The sequence below is a fragment of the Crocodylus siamensis genome, chromosome 1, assembly GCF_052110815.1.
Source record: "Crocodylus siamensis isolate JL-2025a chromosome 1, ASM5211081v1, whole genome shotgun sequence".
Classification (NCBI taxonomy): domain Eukaryota; kingdom Metazoa; phylum Chordata; order Crocodylia; family Crocodylidae; genus Crocodylus; species Crocodylus siamensis.
Window position 1 is genome coordinate 266839345 of NC_143395.1, and position 21103 is coordinate 266860447.

General features: G+C 37.7%; 1 protein-coding gene and 1 long non-coding RNA gene across 2 annotated transcripts in view; one reads left to right on the forward strand and one right to left on the reverse strand.

The window, feature by feature from the left end:
- LOC149874462 (uncharacterized) overlaps positions 1–16905 on the forward strand; it is a 48212-nt gene extending 31307 nt beyond the window's left edge. Inside the window, exon 3 of the long non-coding RNA XR_016439948.1 lies at positions 16652–16905. This is a non-coding gene — a long non-coding RNA (uncharacterized LOC149874462). The remainder of the gene's footprint in view (positions 1–16651) is intronic.
- IL1RAPL1 (interleukin 1 receptor accessory protein like 1) overlaps positions 1–21103 on the reverse strand; it is a 1351669-nt gene that overhangs the window by 1123573 nt on the left and 206993 nt on the right. The gene's annotated exons all lie outside the window — the stretch shown is intronic.

Here is a 21103-nt window from a genome sequence, read left to right on the forward strand (position 1 = left end):
AAAATTATAATACAGAGCGTATCACCTGATATTATAATACAGATAAGTTAACTAAATAACCAATAGAAGTAAGAATTAGAAATACATATGTATATGTGTTATTATATATAAGTAATAGTAAAGTTATGTTAGATGCCTCACTGTCAGAGGGGGACAGTTTTGTATCTTTTGTCTAAAAAAAGATAAGGGACTCCTTTTAAATGAGCTGTTGACCAGTTCTGAGACTAGTGAATCAGGCAGCCGCACCTAGCCTCCGGGTTGGAAAGCAAGGGCTTGATTTGGGAACCTCGTGAACCAACAGACCTCCTTTAGTTTATGACTTTGTGAAACAATAAAAGTTTTTTTAAATTGAACATCCAGGTCTGAGCCTGTGCTTGATTCAGTCCTTATATAATTCGGCATCGAACTCACACTTATGGCTGTTTCTTTAGAACCTTCGCTTACAAGGGAAATCGTGATTATCTTTTTCAGTATAAGAAATTTCTTCTGTCAGAAAATTCATAACAAAACAATTCAAAGACAAATGGTGGTTTAAATGGTGCACATTATATAGCTAAGGTACATAATGCCCATTAGATAGCTAAGCTCGTATTTTCTGTGGAAAATTTCTACCATCACTAACATTCAATTAAAAAATATTCTGAATTTAAATCATTGGAATGTTCATATAGGATACTCAGAAATAACAAACTAGAAAAGAAAATTAACTTGAGCCTGGTAGGATGCTCCATTGCCAGTGGGGTCTTTTGATGACTGATGTGTGTCCTAGCTGTTTATTCCATCACCAGAGGATCTAAACTAAAAATAAAGTTTCATAGACCAGTTCAAGTATGAACTTCAGGACAAATAGAGCTGCAGTTGGATAACCACATTTTATGTAAAGGCAGCCAGAGGTGAATATAGGTCACTGAATACACTACTGAACAATTATCCTAAGCTGATATGTTCACAAGAAACCAAAACACTGCATGAAAAAACTCAGAATCTTTATTAGCCACTCATTCATAAACAAGATGACAGTAGCTCTACTGCTAACAAGATGACTGCTAAGTTCTATTTTATGCCAAGTAAACTAATGATTTCAGCATGCTATTGATGCTTCCTTCAGGCAAAGTTTGGACACCTGTAGCCTAAGGGGATAGTAAAAAAGTGGAGCACTAATACAGTATAAAGCTTTCAATGATTTCTTCTCAGCCTTGGGGCTTGGAGAGGATGAAAGGACACCACTTTGAGTATGAGCTCTCAATGACCACCAATTTTATTTCACAGCAAATAATTACAAACTACAGATCCTCAGAGCTAACTTAAATCATTGTTCCTGTTTTTCTTTAAAAGCACCAAAGTATCTAGGAAGCCTGCAAACCAGTGATTCTTAACCAGGGCGCTACAGCACCCCAAGGTGCCTTGAGATCCTTTCAGGGATACCACAGTATGCGACATAATGTTAGCACTGTTAGATATGGAAACATGATTCACAAGATAAACCCAGAGATTTCTCATAAGAATCATTTTTTTTTTTAAATCTGATTTGTTGTGATTTTTTAAGGCTAGAGACAGAAGTTACACATAAACTAGCTAAAGTAATCAAAAACTAGTTTAAACTTGTAAGAGAACAGAAGTTCAGTGCACATAAAACAGTTTAAAAATGGCCAAAACTGGTTTAAGATAAACCTGATTGTATGTAACTAAACTGATTTGAGTCAAACCGGTTTACGAAACTTCTGTCTCAGACCCCGTCGTGGTTTAAGTTAAATCAGCATCCCAGCATGCTTTCCAGCCCTGGACTGGGTTGTGCTGCTTGCTCCAGCAGAGATGGGTTGCGGGGGTGAGGCAGTGACTGGGCTCCACCCAGGCAAACCCTGGCTGGGATCTGGAGCCAGGGGAGGGTGGGTGTTAAACTCCCTTTCCCCCAATTAAATCCCACTTCTTCCAAGTACAGAGCTGCCTTGCCCTGCCCTGCCCTGCTAACTTTAATGAAAGTTACTGCTGGTCATGACTGTGGACTACAAATCCCAGAGGCAACTGGAAGCAGGAAGAAGAAGTGATGAGCAACCTTGCTGCTGTGATTCTGGACTGAAAATCCCAGAGACCTCAGGGGCAACAGGAAGAGGAATCAAACATACAGCCGATGCTAGCTACGTGCCAGACAGCCATGCTTCTGACCTGAGCCACTGCAGACGTGTGGCTGCATTTCCTGAATCAAAAGTATATGCGTGTCCAGTCGTTTCTCAGTTCAATCTCTATAGCTTATATTACCCTGCAAAGACTGAATTGATTCAGCCTCAGGCTTTTTGACTGTCTGTACCTAGCCCTTGAGTTCTTTGCAATAGAAAAAATTGCTGTATTACTTTTCCCTAATAAAAAAAAATGAGTGAAAGCTAAAAGCTGGCATTTTCTGAGGGATGCCTTGAATCTAAAAGGCTGAGAGCCACCTCTGTAGACACAGTTAACTAGTACAATTTGCAGGGCATCATGTATACAGTGAGAAAGATCCTACAACAGCAGTTCCCACCTGTGGTATGGGTACCACCAATGGTACGCAGGCAACCTGTCAGTGATACGCATTAACAGATTTATTATAATTACTTTATATGAAAAAAATTGCTGGTGGTACTTAAGGTTGTAACATTTTAAATTGGTAGTGCACAATCTGTCAAATGTTTTGCCCTACAGCCCCTTATTCCATTCATTCACTTACTACAGATAAAGTTAGGAGAGACTGCATTCTACTACCACTATACAGAAACTTAAACCCTCACTAATAATAGAGCCTCATTGCTTCCCCGCATTCTTTTACTTGAAAGCACAAAATACTTCCTTTACTTTTGAAATCCAAGTAAGTCAGACAAATAAATCACTACCAAGTTTCCATAGCAAAGGAGGAACCACAAGGAAACATTCAGGGTGCAATAATTCTTGTGCTGTTTATTTCCTATCCTACTTAAGTGGTTCTTTATTTAACTATGATGCCTATGATCTAAATTTTACATGCAAATTAGAAGTTAATAAGATAGCAAGAAAATATCTTATTCATGAATTAGCCCTGCCAAAGTTTTCCCTCCTTAATTACAGTAAAAACATACTGCTTCTGACCACTTTTGGTTACCTTATTGTCAAGGATGTGGATAAATGTCAAAGAGAATAACTGTAGCTTAGGTTTTGAAAATATGTGACTATATGCTTTGAACTCACAGTAAATAGGACAAGCCAGGTGCATTAGTATTTGTCTAGGTTAGCTGTGTCTCTGTTTTTATAACAGCAGAAGGGATCAATGTATTCCAGGGATGAGATTAAAATGATTCTTTTAGAAAGTACCTTTTCAGTGGATCAGCAATTTTAGTAACGGATGGAGTTTTAAAATTGGGATTTGGTCCCTGGATCAAAATGACTAAACTCCAAATATCAGTCTAACAAGAACATTTTTAAAATATCAGCTGGAAATATTAGGAATGTTAGATGTTTATATCATATTTAGGGTTTAAGCACCTTGCCCTGTGTTTAGAAAAAAAAAACTCCCATTAATTTCAGTGTTAAGCTATTGTTTTTTATTATTCTTGTTTGTTTATCATTCTGCCCCCATTCTAATTATGAAGAAAATAAGGTCATCATGTTTTTGTTAGGTTTCTTAAAATGACATGGCTTTGTAATTTTTAATAGCATCATCAGTGAAATAGAAATTCACATGAAGTTACTACTGAAATGTGTAAGTAGGGCATAGTATTACCTTCATTGCTTGGTAGTGACTACCTAGGCATGAAATTATCCATTGGTCCATTTACACTCATTCCTGTTGGCTCACATCAGCATACAGATAACTCAATGACAAGTGCAATAGATCAGATTGATGAAGTTTTTGGCTAAGGTGTCCTCTTTCCCCATAGGCACAACATAGTTTAAGGTAAAACTGGTAGGGAATAAAATATTAATCTGAAAGGCAAAAAGCCTAGTGAGAACAAAATCCTACAATATTTACAATGTGTCAGACACGTCTGACAATTACTTACTCTATTCAAAACTACATCCAGTTAAATTGCCAAATGGAAAACTACCAAAAAGAATGCAACTAAAGGCAAAACCTGTAAGGCCATTTAATTTTTTAAAAATAAGTTTCTTTCAGTCCTTTCTCTTAATTTTCCTCCTCCTTCCCTGTTCCCATCCTTTTTTTTCAGAATGGATTAATACTTGTGGGCAACACATGAGTTGTGAATCACTGGGGGAAAACTATTCAAACTGCTCCTGACTCAGAGGAAGACTTTCAAGACCTTATAATTCTATTTGTTGCATTATTCACTTCAGTATCCATTGGCACTGCAGCTTATCTATATGTACAGCAATGATAATTTACCTGAATTTAGAAATTCAATCATTATAAATTATTTTAGTCAGTGGATTTATAAAAGAATTCATAACACTATAATAATATTTAGTCAACCTTAAAGATGTCTGAGTTTGAATAAATCACCAAAACCATATACAGTCAGCAGTTCTATTACCCTGAGGCAAACTGCAAGCAAATACTATATAATGCAACCATCAGTAATCTATGGGTTTAAATGCTCTTTCAAAGTGCATATTTTTTTCTAGTTTTAGCACTTCCACACTAACTCTTGGTGAAACTTCCAAGTTTGAACAGGGAAATAACTGAGGCAGACTGGTATTTTCATTTCACTCCACCATCCCCTAACCATCCAATTATATATGCTGCATCACTTCTAAAAGTATAGGTAGTTTCTTTGTAGGAAATGGTTAACTGAATTTTCTTTTACTTCCAGATACCCCAGAATATAAATAGTAGTAGTAGTTTACTTACAGCTTTCATTGAATAACATGAACAATAAAATTACATATAATACAATAATAAAATGTGCATAATTAATATTTTTGGTAAAAAGCACACAATAATTATGTATTCTACCAGTTAAAACAAAACAGAATATAGTGTATGATGATACAAAAATAGTAATGCAATAAAGCATTGGGCAATAAAGTAAAAAAGGGAATTCTCTTTGATCTTTGTATGTTTTATAATGTTTAAGTATTGCAAATATACCTGGGGTTTATAGGACAGTTTCTGAGTTGTTAGACAAGAGTCAAATTGTGTTTTCTTCATTTGCCTAATATTTAAGATATTACATGAATGGAGAAATATATTTTTATCTTATTTTTTCAAAGAAAGAATGAAGATCTATACATAACTATCAAGAGCCAGACACTGCATTTCACCTTTACTCACAAGGAATGTTTAACAGCAGCTTTGTGAGTGGAAGAAATATAAGGTAGAGCCACAAATTACTTCACTGACTTACCAAAAAATATCATTTTCTATCAAGTAAGAACCCCTACATCAAAAAACAGAGCTAAATTATATCTTGGACTTTACAGCCCTACACAGGACTGTAAAGTGGCACTGGTCGTTCTACTGCCTTCATCTACACAGTTGCTAAATATGTAGGAATAAGCAGCTGCCATGCTAATTAACTCCCTCAGCTACCTTAGATGATGGAGAAAAGAGTTAAAAGTTTTGGCTCTGCTTCTATTCCTCCTCTTGTCAATGCCCTGGGAACCATAGATGGAGTAGATATGAACCTTCCTAGATTAACTTAGTGAGAGAGAGAAAGAGAGAGAGAAAGAGAGAGAGAGAGAGAGAGATCACAGAAATCAAGTGGGGCTGGAAGGGACCTTCAAACATCATCTAGTCCAATCCGCTCTAAGGCAGGATCATCCCTATCCCTATATATGTAAATATATACCTTTGTCTTTACCTTCATCTCTGCCAGATGTAAATTTAGACACAGGCGTAGATGTAGATGTCCATGAAGGTGCATATCCACCCTGCCTTATGACTAACTTCAGACTAACATGACTAACTACTAGGCATGTGCGAAAGGGGCCGTATTTGATTCAGATTTGGATTCAGCCCAAAGTGGGAACAGTGATTTGATTCGTTGATTTGGATCTCTGTCCCTGATTGACTCAGCTGAATCTGAAGATTTGATGCTGATTTGAAGAATCTGCAGTTCCACCATAAACACAGATTTAAATGTTTTTTCTACATACCTCGAGGTACCGGGTGAGGCTCGTGATTGCTGTGATGCTGGGGTGGAAGAAGCATCCCACAGGAGTGTGGCAGGGGCCCTGCATGCTCGGTGGCAAACCTGGAAGTGGACTGGAAGTACTCTGGGAGGATTCTGGGAATCCCCCAAGACCCAGGAGGTACCAGTCACCAAGCCAGGGGGGTGAGGCCCCATGTGTTCCCTGGCGGACCTGGAAATGGACCAGAAGTGCTTCTGAGCCACTTCAGGTCTCCTACCAAGCACACTGGGGAGTCCTGGGGAGTCCATCAGACTCCTGTGGGATCCTCCATCTGTTCCAGCATCACAGCATTCACAAGCCTCCTGGTACCTTGCAGAATGTAGAAAAAACATTTAAAGCTGCGTCTGTGTCTGAATCACTGACTCTTTCTGAATCTCTCTGAATCAATTTACAGGGTTCCAATTTGATTCAGAGAGATTAAAGGGTCTCCTGATTTGATTTGGTTTTGGAGATTCAGCCTTGAATTGGACTGAATCTCTGCCAAATTGAATCAGGGACTGAAGCTTCGCAAAGCCCTACTAACTACCACTTCAAGCATGGATAAGCAAGTGAGTGTGAGGCAAAAGAAAAAGAACATGAGATGTTTTGCCAGTATAAGGCTATTAGTAAACTACTACATTCCTATACTTGCACCAAGAGGTAAGCAAAGAAGGAACTGTACCAGAGACTCAAGATTGCCTACCAAAGAAATTATTTTTTTACTGACCATATTTTACTGACCATATTTTTTTTTACTGGCCATTTTATTTAGTGACCATTTTATTCTATTTTTTATTTACTGACCATTTTATTTACTGTCATATCTTTTACTGACAGATAAGGGGTTTTTTTGTTTTGTTTTTTTTACTGCTTTGTGTTTTTACTTTCAGTAAATATATATATATATATCTATCTATCTTGGTTTGGCAGCCCTGTGTGACTGCAACAGTGGATTTATACCATGCTGTCCCCACTCTAGGAGTCCTCTACTCACTCCTACACCCTGGTATTCCTGGCTGCAACCTGTACCATATCATCTCCCTCTCAGGTGTCCTCTATCCATTCTCATACCTTGGTATGCCTGACTGCACCCCACAGTGTGCTGCCCCAATCATAGGGGTCCTCTACTCACCCTCATTCCCTTGTACCGCAGCTGTACCCTGTACCATATTGCCTACCCATCACACCCCCAGTCTTTCCCCTGCCAGCCTTACTCCCTCCATCCCAGTATAGACCTCCAAAGAGACCACTGTCTGTCTATATGCCATCCAGAAGTGTTATAGATAAGTGGGAGTCAGCACCAGAAGCAGCACAAGCATCAAAAAGCCCTACAAATATGTTAAACACCTTTAGGGTGCTGAACTCCCACTCAGACACCAGGTAGCAATGCTGTGCTCCATCTGTGCTTTAATTATGCAACTAACTTGCTTTCCAACTACAGAGTTTTTTTTCCTAAGCTCCATGCTTTTGCAGAGCTTTTTTGCTTCCTGATTTACAGATGGCAAAATTTTTTATGGAATTTACAGACAAGTATTTTCAGCCTTCTTATTTATTGAGTGTCCATAAATTTACTAACAGTTGGCAACTTTGTACAGAGAACAAGACTTTCTGGTACAGGCTATATATGCTTTCTTTTATCAAGGTTGTGACTAAGGACACTATCTAACTGCTCCATTCACTGTAGCCAAAAGTTCCCACAACAAAAACCTTCTCCTCTTCTAAGAGAAAGACTACACTGCAAAACACTGACAGGCTAATCACAAATAACAAAGTTTTAAAAAAGCTCAACTGGGTAATAAATATATTGTGCTATATGGATTTGGAGGGGGGGGATTTTTCTGTGCTATATGGATTTTAGGGGAGATTTTTTTCCCCACAGGTTCAATTTAATCCATAGATGGGAACATTCTCTGTATATCAATTCATCACTGGTGCTATCCTTCTTAAGTCAGTGCTTTACCAGGAATGAATTTAGGATATAGATTTGGTCATCTATCAGAACCTGTATTTGTTGCATCTCTTCTTTAGGCTTACCAGTTTTAAAGTAATTTATTTGAGCATGTTCCATCCAATATAGGCATCTATTCAGGGGTGTGTGTGTGTGTGTGTGTGTGTGTGTGCACGCGCGCACGCGTGCGCACATACACAACCCAGCTAGACAACATTACCATTGACTTGTTTTTCTGATTTCAGAGGACCCAACTAATGTTCATTTTCCAAGAAAGAGCACCCTTTCTGGAAGCTAGTTGTATTTATGTTTTACATGTGTGGGAGTAGAGAAAACTCATAATGGGACAAAGTGATGAAGAATAAAGTAGGATGAAAAGAAGTGAATCATTTTAAAATAATATGTTTGGGACCAGAACTTATAGTAACTGTAACTGGCTGAAACATGTAGTTACAGATGGAAGACTAGTCCTTGCTCCATACATAGGAATTTTAGAAATGGACTGAAATCAAAATTAACTAATGCAGAGAGTATTAAGTATAATCACCTGGAAAATAAAAAAATATTTTAAAGTATTAGATTACATTTATTTGGAACTCTATGTCAGGGTCAAATTACCAACATTCTAATTGATAATTGGTTTAAACATACTTTTTCAGATGTAATAATGTTAGTAGATGTGAAAAAGTCTTGATCATCATCTAAGCAAAGGAATCCTCATTATAAAGGTAGTAGTGTATGAAAAATAAGCAATTTGGTTACATTAGGATTTGTAGACAGCATTTTCTCTCAAGGTAAAATACGCTTCCTTTTTAAATCCTACAGTATAATAAAATAGTTTTAAAATCTTCACAATCTCCAACTTCATAAAAATGCCCTGGGGTGAATACAATAATTGTAAATGTGTCTGCTCTGCAGACTAGTGGAATTTTGAGTATCATAGCATACTTTGTTACAACAGATATTGAAAGAGACACTGAAAAATTATAGTGCTTCTGCTTAGAAGCTCGAGGCATTAAAGATATTCAAATAGTCACATTTTGACTAAATCTCCAACCACTCTTTTCCATCTTATTTAGAAGTTGTCCTTCCCTCTAAATACTTCCAGTGAATTTCTAGGAACCTATATGCAGTATACTAAATATAATGGAATGGAGAATAATTTAAAATGAGAACATGGCCCTTGATGTTAAAAAAAAATATACAAACCTTTCATATAAACTGCATTAATAAAATGTATAATATAAATAAGAGAGAAAGAATCACATTTGTTTGCATATGCATTCAGTGTTTTATCTAACTCATCAATATTCCTTTTAATAATAGCAGTTTCTCTCCAACATAAGTAGTTGCTACAAATGCATCATTTATGAAGTACTGTTTTGCCATACTAGAACTAATTTCATTTTTTTTTAAATATACTAGAACCACAAACTACTTTATATTTTATGCTTTTAAATGACATTGAGGATCCTTTTTTCCATTTTAAATTATTTTATTTAAATTCTTTTGCATAATGACATTTTAGTATAATGTTACAGTTACCATATGTGGTACATAGGCAAGGTCCAAACTTCATTGGTAGGAATTAATTTCATATTAGGCCCAGTTAGAGGATGCATATTAGTTTATAAGGCTTATCTTCCTGCTCCTCCTACTCAAAGAATCTCAGATTTTCTGAAAAGGATTTTAATGACTTGGAAACAGGAACATTAAAAATGCCCACCTTTCTTCTGGCCACTATAAATGGTTGCACTGCACTTCTACATGCAGCTGAGCAATGGTTGCACAATTATATCTTTATTATACTTTAAATGCATAGCAGCCAGAGATGCAAATGGAACTATACACAATGTTTTCCCTGGGTGTGTTTACAAGCCATGGCTCTGAATCTGCAAACAAAGGTTAGCATATATAAATTCATTCAAGTGTATTGTTCCAGTAATTGCAATGGATTTCTTCATGTATTCAGATACTCATGTATTTTTGTATGATTTGGCCTAAATTAGGATGTTAACAAATTGGAGACAATATAAGGAAGGGACCTTTATGGATCCAAGATTTTAATTTAAATTATGTTGCCCTGTGAGATCTTTACTACAAACTTGGAAGGAAGGAGTGTGAGTAAGATTGAGAGGGTGAGAGCTGAGGACACCTAAGATATCTGTCACTACAGACACTCAGGCTTATTTTGCAAAACATGTAGTATTCTGGAGTTGCTCCTGTAACTTCGTCCCATGATATAAATAATTTATTAATCATGCTATAAATAGTAACATGTTCACTGAATTTATGCCAACATAAAATGCAAGCAAGCCATAAAGGTGTTCCAAATATAAGCCAGACATATTTGTGGCTGGTTTGAGCACGGCCATAAATTGCACATGTGACTCCTTCCAGACCTGGAGCTGCCCCATGCTGATGCTGACAATCATGACAGTCAACATCAAAAGTGGGGTTAGCATTTGGCCTGGGCAGCCCCAGTATCAATGCTGACAATAAGATGCTAGATGCATGGGTTGCAACGGAGCCCCCTCCCTCAAGAAACCTTGCAATCCCATGTGGCCAGTATTTTAAGGCAATCCCAGGTGCCTTGTCCCACAGTTCCCATGGAGGCTACCATGATCCAGCGCTTTAAAGAACTTTGCAACTCCTACGACCCAGAAATTTAAAGAGCCTTCTCTGCAGCTCCCATGGTAACTGTAAGGCAAGGCAGTCAACACGTTGGGCAGGGTTAAACTCCCTGTCAGGGGAAACCCCTCAGCTTCCCTCAACAGGAACAATGCAAACTACATTTGAGTTGCAACCTTCCCTTTAAAATAATGGCAAGATTTGGATCTGTCCTTAATCCCAAAAATCATATATCTGCCATGCTTATGTGCAAGACACAGGGTTTTTGGGACTGGGGATCAGATCCTATTGTGCCATTACTGTACCGACTGTCAAGGGCCTCAGACTAAACAGACTTAAATTTCATGGTAGGACTCTCTTGTTCCCAAAGCAGTTTGGAGTTCAAGGACCACAAAGGCGGTTTAAAGCTATCTTCATCTCCCAGCACTTGAGTTTTGTTTTGTACCTCGTACCTGTCAATTTAAAACATGAGGAATAATACAGAATTTTTTGTAATACAGTTTACATTAAGAACCTTTTAAATTGATATTGCCAGGTTTCTTAGGTCAAACATTTTAAAGATCATCTATTTGAGAATGAATTGTTCCAATCTCCTGTTAGAAGCATTTTTAAGGTTCCAAAGGCTTAAAAGCAACACTATCCACTCCGAAAAATAACAGGAACTGTTTCATTAAGGGTGCTGTTACAGGTTACCTTTAGACTGTTACAACTCTGTGGAATGTTAAGTGGTTTTAAAACAGAATGGTTTCAGAGTGATTGCAGTTTAAGGCTTAATGCCATCACACTGACCTGCAAAAACAGAACTTGCCACTACAGAGCCTGGCAACCAGGGCCATGGCCAGGAGCTGGCCAAGACTGTATCCATCCTCTGGGAGTCAAGCCCTGGGGGTTAAGTGTGGTGACCACCAGGGAAGCATGCCTCTATGGGCTCCATATTCTCGCCACACTCCATGTAGGCGGCCCTTTTCCCCCTTGCCCACTCCCCCAAATTCTCCTGACTAGGGAAAAGCTGCCTAGGTGTAGGTTAAAGGCTTAGTCCTCTGAAGGGAGGGCTGTCTGCCTACCTAGCCTAGGGACCCAGGTCAGGTCTCCTGGGGGCCTCGGTTTTGGCAGCATGGTACCATCTGAACTGAAGTCATAGCTACTGTGAGCAGATAGGTCTGTTGGTTTGGGGCCAGTGCCACCTCCTGGGGAATAGAGCTTGTGAGAGTGAAATGTTTATCAGTGGTAGAGGGGCTGGGAGCTGTGCATTCTGGGATGCTGGATGACCGCAAATTGATCATTTTATCTCCATGGAACAGACTAAAAAATACCCTAGGTTATGCTAAGCAGCTCAACCTTAAAGATGACCCTCTACTGAAGTGGTATAACTTTAAGATGCTTACAGGGTATTCAGCATGGTTTAACACAAGTTAATTCATGGATGCTCCAGTTTTAGAAGCCTTTAGAATGCTTTTAAAGGTAGTGCTGCAACATGACCATAAGATATAACAAAGTATGGTCTCCCTGTTCTTAATATGCCGGAGGTAAAAATATATATTTTAATCAGTGCATCTCTCTGAAGATATAACTAAGATCATTTTTAAGAGACATTCACAAAAATAGCCAGATTTGTGGCGGAATTAATAGAAATTCCAAAACAAAACAAAAAAAGGCAGTAGACAGGGACTTTGTTCTTTCTATCTTGCATTAGAAATGTTTCCAGTTATAGGCAGAAAGAGATGTTTATCTTTAAGTTATTGGTAGTATCCTGCTCAGTTCAGGAGATCTCATATTATGAGACATAATATGCTTATAATAATATACTATAGAAACTAATAAGGATAACAGGAAAAGCAGAAAAAAAGTTTTATAACTTTTTAGTTTTTTGGCATACTTCCTGGAAGTCTCAGTAATGACTATACTTATTCTTAATTGCTTTCAACACACTTACATGAGAGCTACATTCAGCTGAATTATTTCCTGGATTCTCTCTAATTAATCTAAAAGCAGCTGTTTTAAGACCTCTGATGATTAATAGTTGCAAGACAGCTAAATGCCTTGTGCAATTGAAAACTCTCTGAAACACACTGACACACATGCACATGGTTGTCATCCTCACAACAGCATTTCCAAGAGAATGGTATTTTTCAGTTGTTTTTTCTCAATTTATCGTTCTTAAACGTTCTTGCTGAAATTTAGTCACAGCCCAAGCATTTTATATAATTGTTCTGTATAACAGTTTTCATTTTTTAGTACAGTAATTTATTGGTTACCGGAGTAATCAGATCCAAATCCATACATCAGCAACCAGAAAACTCCAAAGAAACTAAACTCTATAGACAGACTATGGCATATGTGTTAATAAAATGAGGCATTGGAAGGAGAGAGGTATCATTGTATCAACTATACAGTTGGTCCGGGAAAAGATATCACCTCCAAAAAATCTCATTTGTCACATATTTTCTGGGCTATTACAACTATAACACACCAACCCTACTAAACAATGAAAACACATTTTGAACCAGGCTTTGCTAGGTGAAACTAGTGCCTATCCAAAACCTGATATATGGTAAAGTAATAAACTACTAGTCAGTTTATAATTTGCAATTTCTAAAGTCCTGACATATATAATTTCTAAGCCACACATATTTATATAGAAAGCTATCATGTAATTCATATAAATGATTTTCTCTAAATAAAAATTACTTTGGTTTCTGTTGCTGTTGGAGCATTACTTTAAAATGACACCCGTATACTGATCAAGAACTTGAACCTGACATCCTTGTTGTCAGTTTAATATGCATAATCATTCTTTTTATTTCTTTGAAATAGTAAGAAACTGTTTTATGCATAGAATTTTAAATACGCTGACCTACAGCAAGGAGAGATTCTCTCTCATGAGTAAAGACCAAATAGTTGTACAATAGGAAAAACAAAGTCAAACACAGAAAGACAGTAAGATATCCAGGATTCCTGGTGGAAGCTCCCAGAATGGGTTGAATTATTTTAATTTGGAGCTATTTTTACTTCATTCTCTCCCTTAAATGTATTTGTTTTTTGTTTTGTTTTAGTTGTCACAAATCCCTTAGGACCAAAAAGTACCTAAGTGTTTTCGGCATTGAAATTTTGAAACTTTATACTGCCCTATGATCCTGTGTACCTCTTTTTCTATCTTTCCAGCCAGGCTGCTTCCAGATGTGGGCAGGAGGGGTCAGGGAGGGGAGGATGTGGAGAATGGCACTTTGCTTTAGACTCAGCATACTCCCATACTGAGCCCAGTGCAAGCCCAAAAGAGGGAGTGTCTTAGTTGCACCCAGCTTACCCAACATCTATAGAGATCAGGTACTTTAGTGGGACTTTATTGGTGCCTTTATCTAATAGCTGATTGAATCAGCTTTAACTAAAAGCATCAATTAGCGCTGCTAAAACACCTAATCTATACAGATGTTGCAGAGCCAGGTTGAAGTAGCGTGCTGCTGCTTCCACCAGAGCATTTTTTGGTTTGTTTCCCCTTGTCCCCTCCCATATCTGTCAGTGCTCACAATTCTCTGCTGGACTTCTACATGGAGCCATCATCTCAGCACCGCATCTGGAAGGACAGTATAACCAGCTCTAAGACTGCCGTTTAGCAGCCCCAATTACAGAAAAAGGGGAAGATTGGATATTAGTTAGTATTATACCTAGAGACCTACCTAAATCACAATGGAAGTGCATTGTCCAGTGACTCCTTTATCTTCCAGTTTTCCAGGTGTGTCCTGCCCCCCTGCTGCTGACTGACAGAGGGGCCTTGCTGTTTCCTCCCGATCAGTGAGGAGGCAAAATCCATGGCTTTAAATATGGCACAGTTTTTGTCTCCAAGCTGGTCAGGAGCGAGCAGCAAGCAGTCAGCAGCAGGGCCCTTCATAAATCGAGAGCGTGGGCGTATGGGGGAAACTGCAAGATTAAAGGAGATGCACTTTCTGCTACAATTTTGGTAGGTTGCTAATTATACCTTTGCAAAATTTATTAATAAAATCTTAGTTATATCAGTTCAAAGATGCAGCATAACAGCATCTGGGAAGGCAAATTACACTGATACAAGACACCATTATATTTACATGACTGTGCCCTCGGCAGGGTTGTTACTGGTATAGCTATTTTGGAGAAAAGGTTTCATTCATAACTGAAATAGAATCATAGAAAAATGGAGATGAACTTTAAGAGGTCATCTAATCCAACCCTCTGCTCAAGATGAGATCATCTCTGTCTAAACCATCTCATTCAAGTGTTTGTCTAGCCTGCTCTTACGAACTTCCAAGTATGGAGATTACACAACTTCTCTGTTTTAATCTTATAACCTTCTAATATTCAACCTAAATTTCTCTTGCAATTTAAGATCCTTACCTCTTGCCCTGTTTCCTACAGGCATAGAGAACAGTCTGTCATCATTTTTTTATACCAGCATTTGGGTATTTGAAGACTGTTACCAAATCCTCCTGCAGTCTCCTCTTCTCCAGATTAAATAATCCCAGTTTTCATATATCAGGTTTCCTAGACCTCTAATCATTTTTGTGTTTCTCCACTGGATGCTTTCTCATTTTTCTGCATCTTTTTTTGAATGAACACCCAAAAATGAACACTGTACTCCAGGTGCAGTTTCATTAACGCTGAGCAAAGTGAAAGTATCATATCTCTGAATTTACAGAAACACTTCCATTAATACAACCCAGTATCCTAATGGCTTGCTTGCTTTTCAACATGTTTTGGCCTACTGAATATTTTTAACTAATATTCTTGGATTTCACTATAGATCACAGATCTTTTTCTGCAAAACTACCATCTGCCCAGTCTTTCCCTAGCTTGTATTTGTTTACTCATCCTTACCAAATTTCATTTGATTTTTTCAGACCAATTTCCAATTTATCAAGTTCATTCTAAATCCTAAATGTATTCTCCAAAGTGTGTGAAACCCACTTGGCTTTGTGTCACCAGGTTTGCTAACTGTGCATTCAGTTAAATAGTATTGGACACAGGAAAAGACCTACTCAATACCCCTCCTCCAGATTATATATTGAGTTACCGGTGACTAATTTTTTACGATAATACAATCAGTTATGTATCGACCTTACACTACCTTCATCTAAACTGTATTTCCTTACCTAACAAATGAGAATGTCATAGGAACAACATTCAAAGCCTCGATACAGTCAAAGAAGCACTGATCATTCAATGATTTCCTCATCTACAAAGAGAATCTCTTTGTCATAGAAGAAAATCAGGTTCCTGAAATATTAATTCCTTTGGACGAATCCTTGCTGGCTATTCTTGGTCAACTCTAGATACTTAGGAATACCATATTTAGTTGAACCTAATATGGGAAGGAAGGGGTTCCCATGCAACATGGTAGGAAATGCCCCTTGTCTTGCATTCAAGTACAAGCAGAGATTGGGGGAGGCAGATGGCTTCTGCAGTTCCAATTCTGGACTGGACCTGAGCTGGGTGACAGTTCAGGCTGCTTCCTCCTCCTGCCTGCAGAAGCCTCTGCTCCTCCTCCCTCTCTGCTTACCCCACTGCTTGCCCTGCTACAATAGTTAAGGGACATATTTAAAATGACCCTCCAATGATTAGATTCTATATTTCTATGAAAAATTATAGCAGATTTATAAATTTTACATGTCTAATTATTGGGGGAAGAGGGTCAGCTGAAATTCAAAACTGTTTTGGATTTGTGTAAACATGATGGGTTGATTTGGGTTCCTTGATGGTCTGCTAAGTAACTTTTCTGGATAATAAGGGGAGATTGACTAGTATATAATTCTAGAGATCCTCCATCTTCCTCTTTTCTGTAAAGATTTTTCTTTTTTCAGTTTTTTGGGACCTCCCCTGATCTCTGTGAGATAGTGAAGATAATAGCCAACGATTCTGCAATTACCTGAGTCAATTCCCTGAGTGTTCTAGGATGCATCTTGTGCAGCCCTGCTGACTTACAAGCATCCAGCTTCTCTAAGTAATCTCTAACCTGCTTTTATTGTATTCTAGGCTGATTATCATCTCTTCTATCCTTGACACCAACTGTGTTCATCATCTGATATCATCTGAGACATGGAAGTCACTGTTTCTGTTCTATCGTTTCAACCCAGCCAAATTATTCATCCTAAAATTTACTATGGATGCTTTTATTGCCTATATTTAGCCTTTGGGCTCCAGTCATAAAAAGTGATTCATGGCTGTCCAGTTCAGCAGAAGCCACAGGAGAAAACAGGTCAAATTTCATGGCAAGGAGTCATATTTGTTTGTTTTTAATTTAATCAAGGGCAATGCAATTCTATTCCTTCATATATGTTCTGAAAGGTGTAACTCAATGAAGCACATACTATTTTGCAGCTATTGTCCATGTGAACTGCATGCTTTTGTCCTCGTCACGTGGATTGTGAAGGACACCATGGTAATGCGTTGTCATCAAAGCTGATAGTCTTCTACATAGAAATTATACTCTAGGTAAGCTAGCTTGAGCAAACACACAAATTGAGAAGATTTAAGCGAAGGGATGAAGTCAGAGTTCTGTAGGATTGATTAAGTGAAATTTCGGCCTCATAAATCTTGTTCTGACTCCCTGGACATTAATTTGTAAATCTATTTGGAGGCTCAATAATTGCACAACATTCCTATGTGATAGAAGTTTCTGAGAAATAAAGCCCTAAGTACTTTAAATAGACCCAGATACTTAAGTTGCATTTTACAAATGAAATATAAAAGTTAAATTTTACAAATGAAATTTAAAAGCTTCAAAAATATCAAAATGAAATATTTTAACAATGATAGTTCCATACAAAAAAAGGAAGTGTCCATAGTAACAACTCTTGCTGCAGTCATCTATCATCCTATATGAGTCAGTTTTAATCATACTTAGTTAATAGGTGTTTAAAAAAGACTATTACAAAAAAGACTATGTCTTTAATCACATCACAGAATATGGTTTCAATTAACAATTTTAAAAGATCTTAGAATTAGAATGTTGAAGCTTTACAGCAATAAAAAATATTCATAACATTTATCACAATGTAAAGTAGAGTAAGCAAGAAGGAGTGTCTAAGAAAAGTCTCTTGTTAAGGTCTTTGTGTACGCAAAAACTGGACTTTAGTCTTTCATAGAATAAACATATATGTATTAACTTTGTCCTGTCATGGACAGCCTAGACCTGTCTAAACTGAAGCAGTTCTAGTATTTTATATATATATATATAAAGAATAATCTGAGGGAAAAGAAACCTCAGGTAATGTAGATGATACAAATAATTACACACTTCCCAAATAAATATAATGCACCTCACATATAAAAAATATGAATCAATTAAACTCAACTGCATTAGCCAATTTAACTGAATTCAAAATAATACCATATGGCAGAGGTAAACTTTTGTAGGAATCAGAAGATGACTATGACAGTCTGTAACTCCAAAACTTTCAAAAAAAAGATCATCAGAACAGGGGGGGAAAGTCCTTTGAAAAAAGGAAGAAAAAAAACCCACTACAGCTGCATGAGTCTTCCAGCATCCAGGTTCATGTGGGAAAGAGGAATGGTTCCAAGTGATTTATAAATATATTATACAACATGACTAAAAAGTGAGAATGAAATAAAGCATTTAGTTCTACAAACAGAACTAGATGATTGAAACAAAGGTTGTTACTAACTGAATCTCAATTCTGCAACTCAGCGCAATCTTGCAAACAAAATTTTGCTCTAACTCAAGTTATTCTGATATCACACATCTGGATTAGATCTCACAAAAGAAATTCTGCTCTGATATACAATGTGTATTGCTAAATATTTCATATTTAAAAGAAATATAGAATAATGCTTGAGGGAATGTTGTAAGTAAATGAAATGTTAATCTTTGGGGGGGAGGGAGTCTTTCTTGTGTACCCACAACAGATGCTGAGACACTGAAGACCAGATACTCAGCTAGGGTAAATCAATCCAACTCCATTGATTTCACTGGATCTATGGTGAGTTATTCTAGCTATACATCTGCCTCCTACTCTCAATGGCTTTGCCCATGTTAAGGAAAAAGATGTGTTTTTAAACACATTAATTGATATGTGTTAAAACAGCTTTTCCCACAGTGAAGACATGACAAGATTTGAGGAGTTTGAATGGTTTGCTCCCACTTCCCTTTTGTAGAAAATTAATTAAAATAATTGGACTAAGCAATACCCATATTTATTTAGAGGGTCTTTTAGTTTTCTCATGATTGATTTCCAGTTTTCAAGAGACTGACAGGCTGAAAAAGCTGAGTTTTAAAAGCTGACAAGCTGATCACTCATTTTAATTGATTTTACAATGAGAAGATTTGGATAGGATATAAGAGTATGTTGAGGTGAACTGCTGGCAAAATACAAGTCTCTACTGGAAAAATATTTAATGCATGTACACACACAACATTAGGTCCTATTTTTGCCCTAAATCATGAGTATAGTCAACTAATTTGAACTGTTAAAGGACACAACTGAACTTACCCTTTACTTTCATTGACTTTAGCGATATCAGCTTGGGGGTCCTAGGCTGTTTACTATGCACAAGGGGAAAGAATTACACCAATAGGCCAAAAGTTAGAATTAGCAAACAATTTAAGTTATTTATATGTGTGTAAATACAATAGCTTTTAATTTTTTTGTAGTTAAGATGTACTTTTATTAAGTACCATGTTTAACCAAATCCAAGACACCTTCCAATTTTAAATCCCCTTCTCCAATAACTAGATTTTATACACCAAAAATCTGAACAATTTTATAATTTTCCATGTATAGAATATAATTATTGGAGGGTCATCTGAAATTCATCCCTCTACTGCTGTGGCAAGGAAAGCAGAGGTGGGTGACAAAGGGCTAGACCCCCATGCCTTGCTGTACCTGACTACCTCCCCTGCCCCCTCCCATGCCAGTGTCTGTCCTTCCTGCTACTTGATGCACATCCCCCAAGCTGCACAGGCAGGTCTCCTTCATGCCTTTGTGACTGCATCACCTCCCCTGTACCAAGTGTACTGCCTATACCCACCCCTGCTGCATGAGCCACTCCAGCCTAGGACAGCCAATAGCTCAGCTTCACCTTCTCTTTTCAGCCTGGGGCTGAAGTGCCACCTACCTCAGACCTGTACTCAAATCTAAGGTGAGGCACTTTCCCTCCATGCTGTTTGGGGAAAAAACCTCATTTTGGATTTCAATAAAAATGGTGAACTTGGGCAAGCAGTTAAGCTTCAGACATAACTCTAAAAATAACTCCTCTGATTTCAACAAAACTACATGTACTTAAGTACTATAATGGACCCTTAGGTAACAGCCTGAGCCTGTAGGGTACTGATGACTCCATTTGGGTTCTCAGAGTCTTCTGTTCTCATTGACATCCGCACCATTGCACTGTAAAACTGGCATGAGCATTGTTGATGACAAAACTGGGTCTTGCATAATGTAAACTATTTGAAAAATGGGTTTCTCAGTATTATCTCTATATGGTAGTTTAAATCAGAGGACAAAAATCCACCTCAAGACATCCTCCCCACCCCCAATAAAACAGATAGTATTGTTAATGTTAATGCTATAATACAAATTACTTTTTAAAAAATCTAAAATTTTGAAGCAAAGTTGATTCCCAGTGTTGATGCAGGTTGGTAATATATGTTACAGATAATCAAAACTGAAAACTGATATGTATGCTGTAGTTTAGTTGTATGCATACTGAGTAAGCACATTAAATAAATTACATAACTCTTTGCAGTAATTCATTGCCATACTGTATTTGCATATTTTGACTAAAGCTGTAGCCATTTTTCCCAAAAGGCTTTGCTCCAGCCACAAAAAACATTGATAATGAACTTTTGAATCTTGTTAGCATGTAACATGTTAAGTATGTTAGACAGGGCAGAAAGCTAATTTATTAGCTCCTGGGCATCCAATAATCCAGATACATTAGCTAATAGCACCCCAGGTGAAGATAAGGAATCCTCCCCCTTAGTGACAAAAACTCTCTCAGAATGCTAAATTTTGCTTAAATGGATCACTGAGGGAGGAAAAAAATAGCAAAACTCCTAGCCATTTCCCTAGCCATTGCCTTTTCTACATATATTTAAATCCTCAAATAATCAGTGGGTGCATCTACATAAGACATTTACTGTGGAGTTGCCTAATTAGGTCTGCAGTAAAGTCTCAGAGGCTACACATGGAGCCCTTTTAGGTAGCTGTAAACTAATAAATACTGCTGTTAATACTTGTAAACACAAGCACTACCCTGCGGTGGCATTTAGTGCACCACAACACACATTTAGACACTGACGGTGCATGGTGGGGTGTGAGGGTACTTCACTGGGGAGGCTGCCTGCCAGCTAGCCCTTCACTGGAGCACCCTTGTGCCACAGCCAACCCTTCTGCAGAATGTTGAGATTGGGAAACACCATGTATCTGGGTCCAAGAAGGCAGTTTTCCTTAAGCCCTTTCCAGG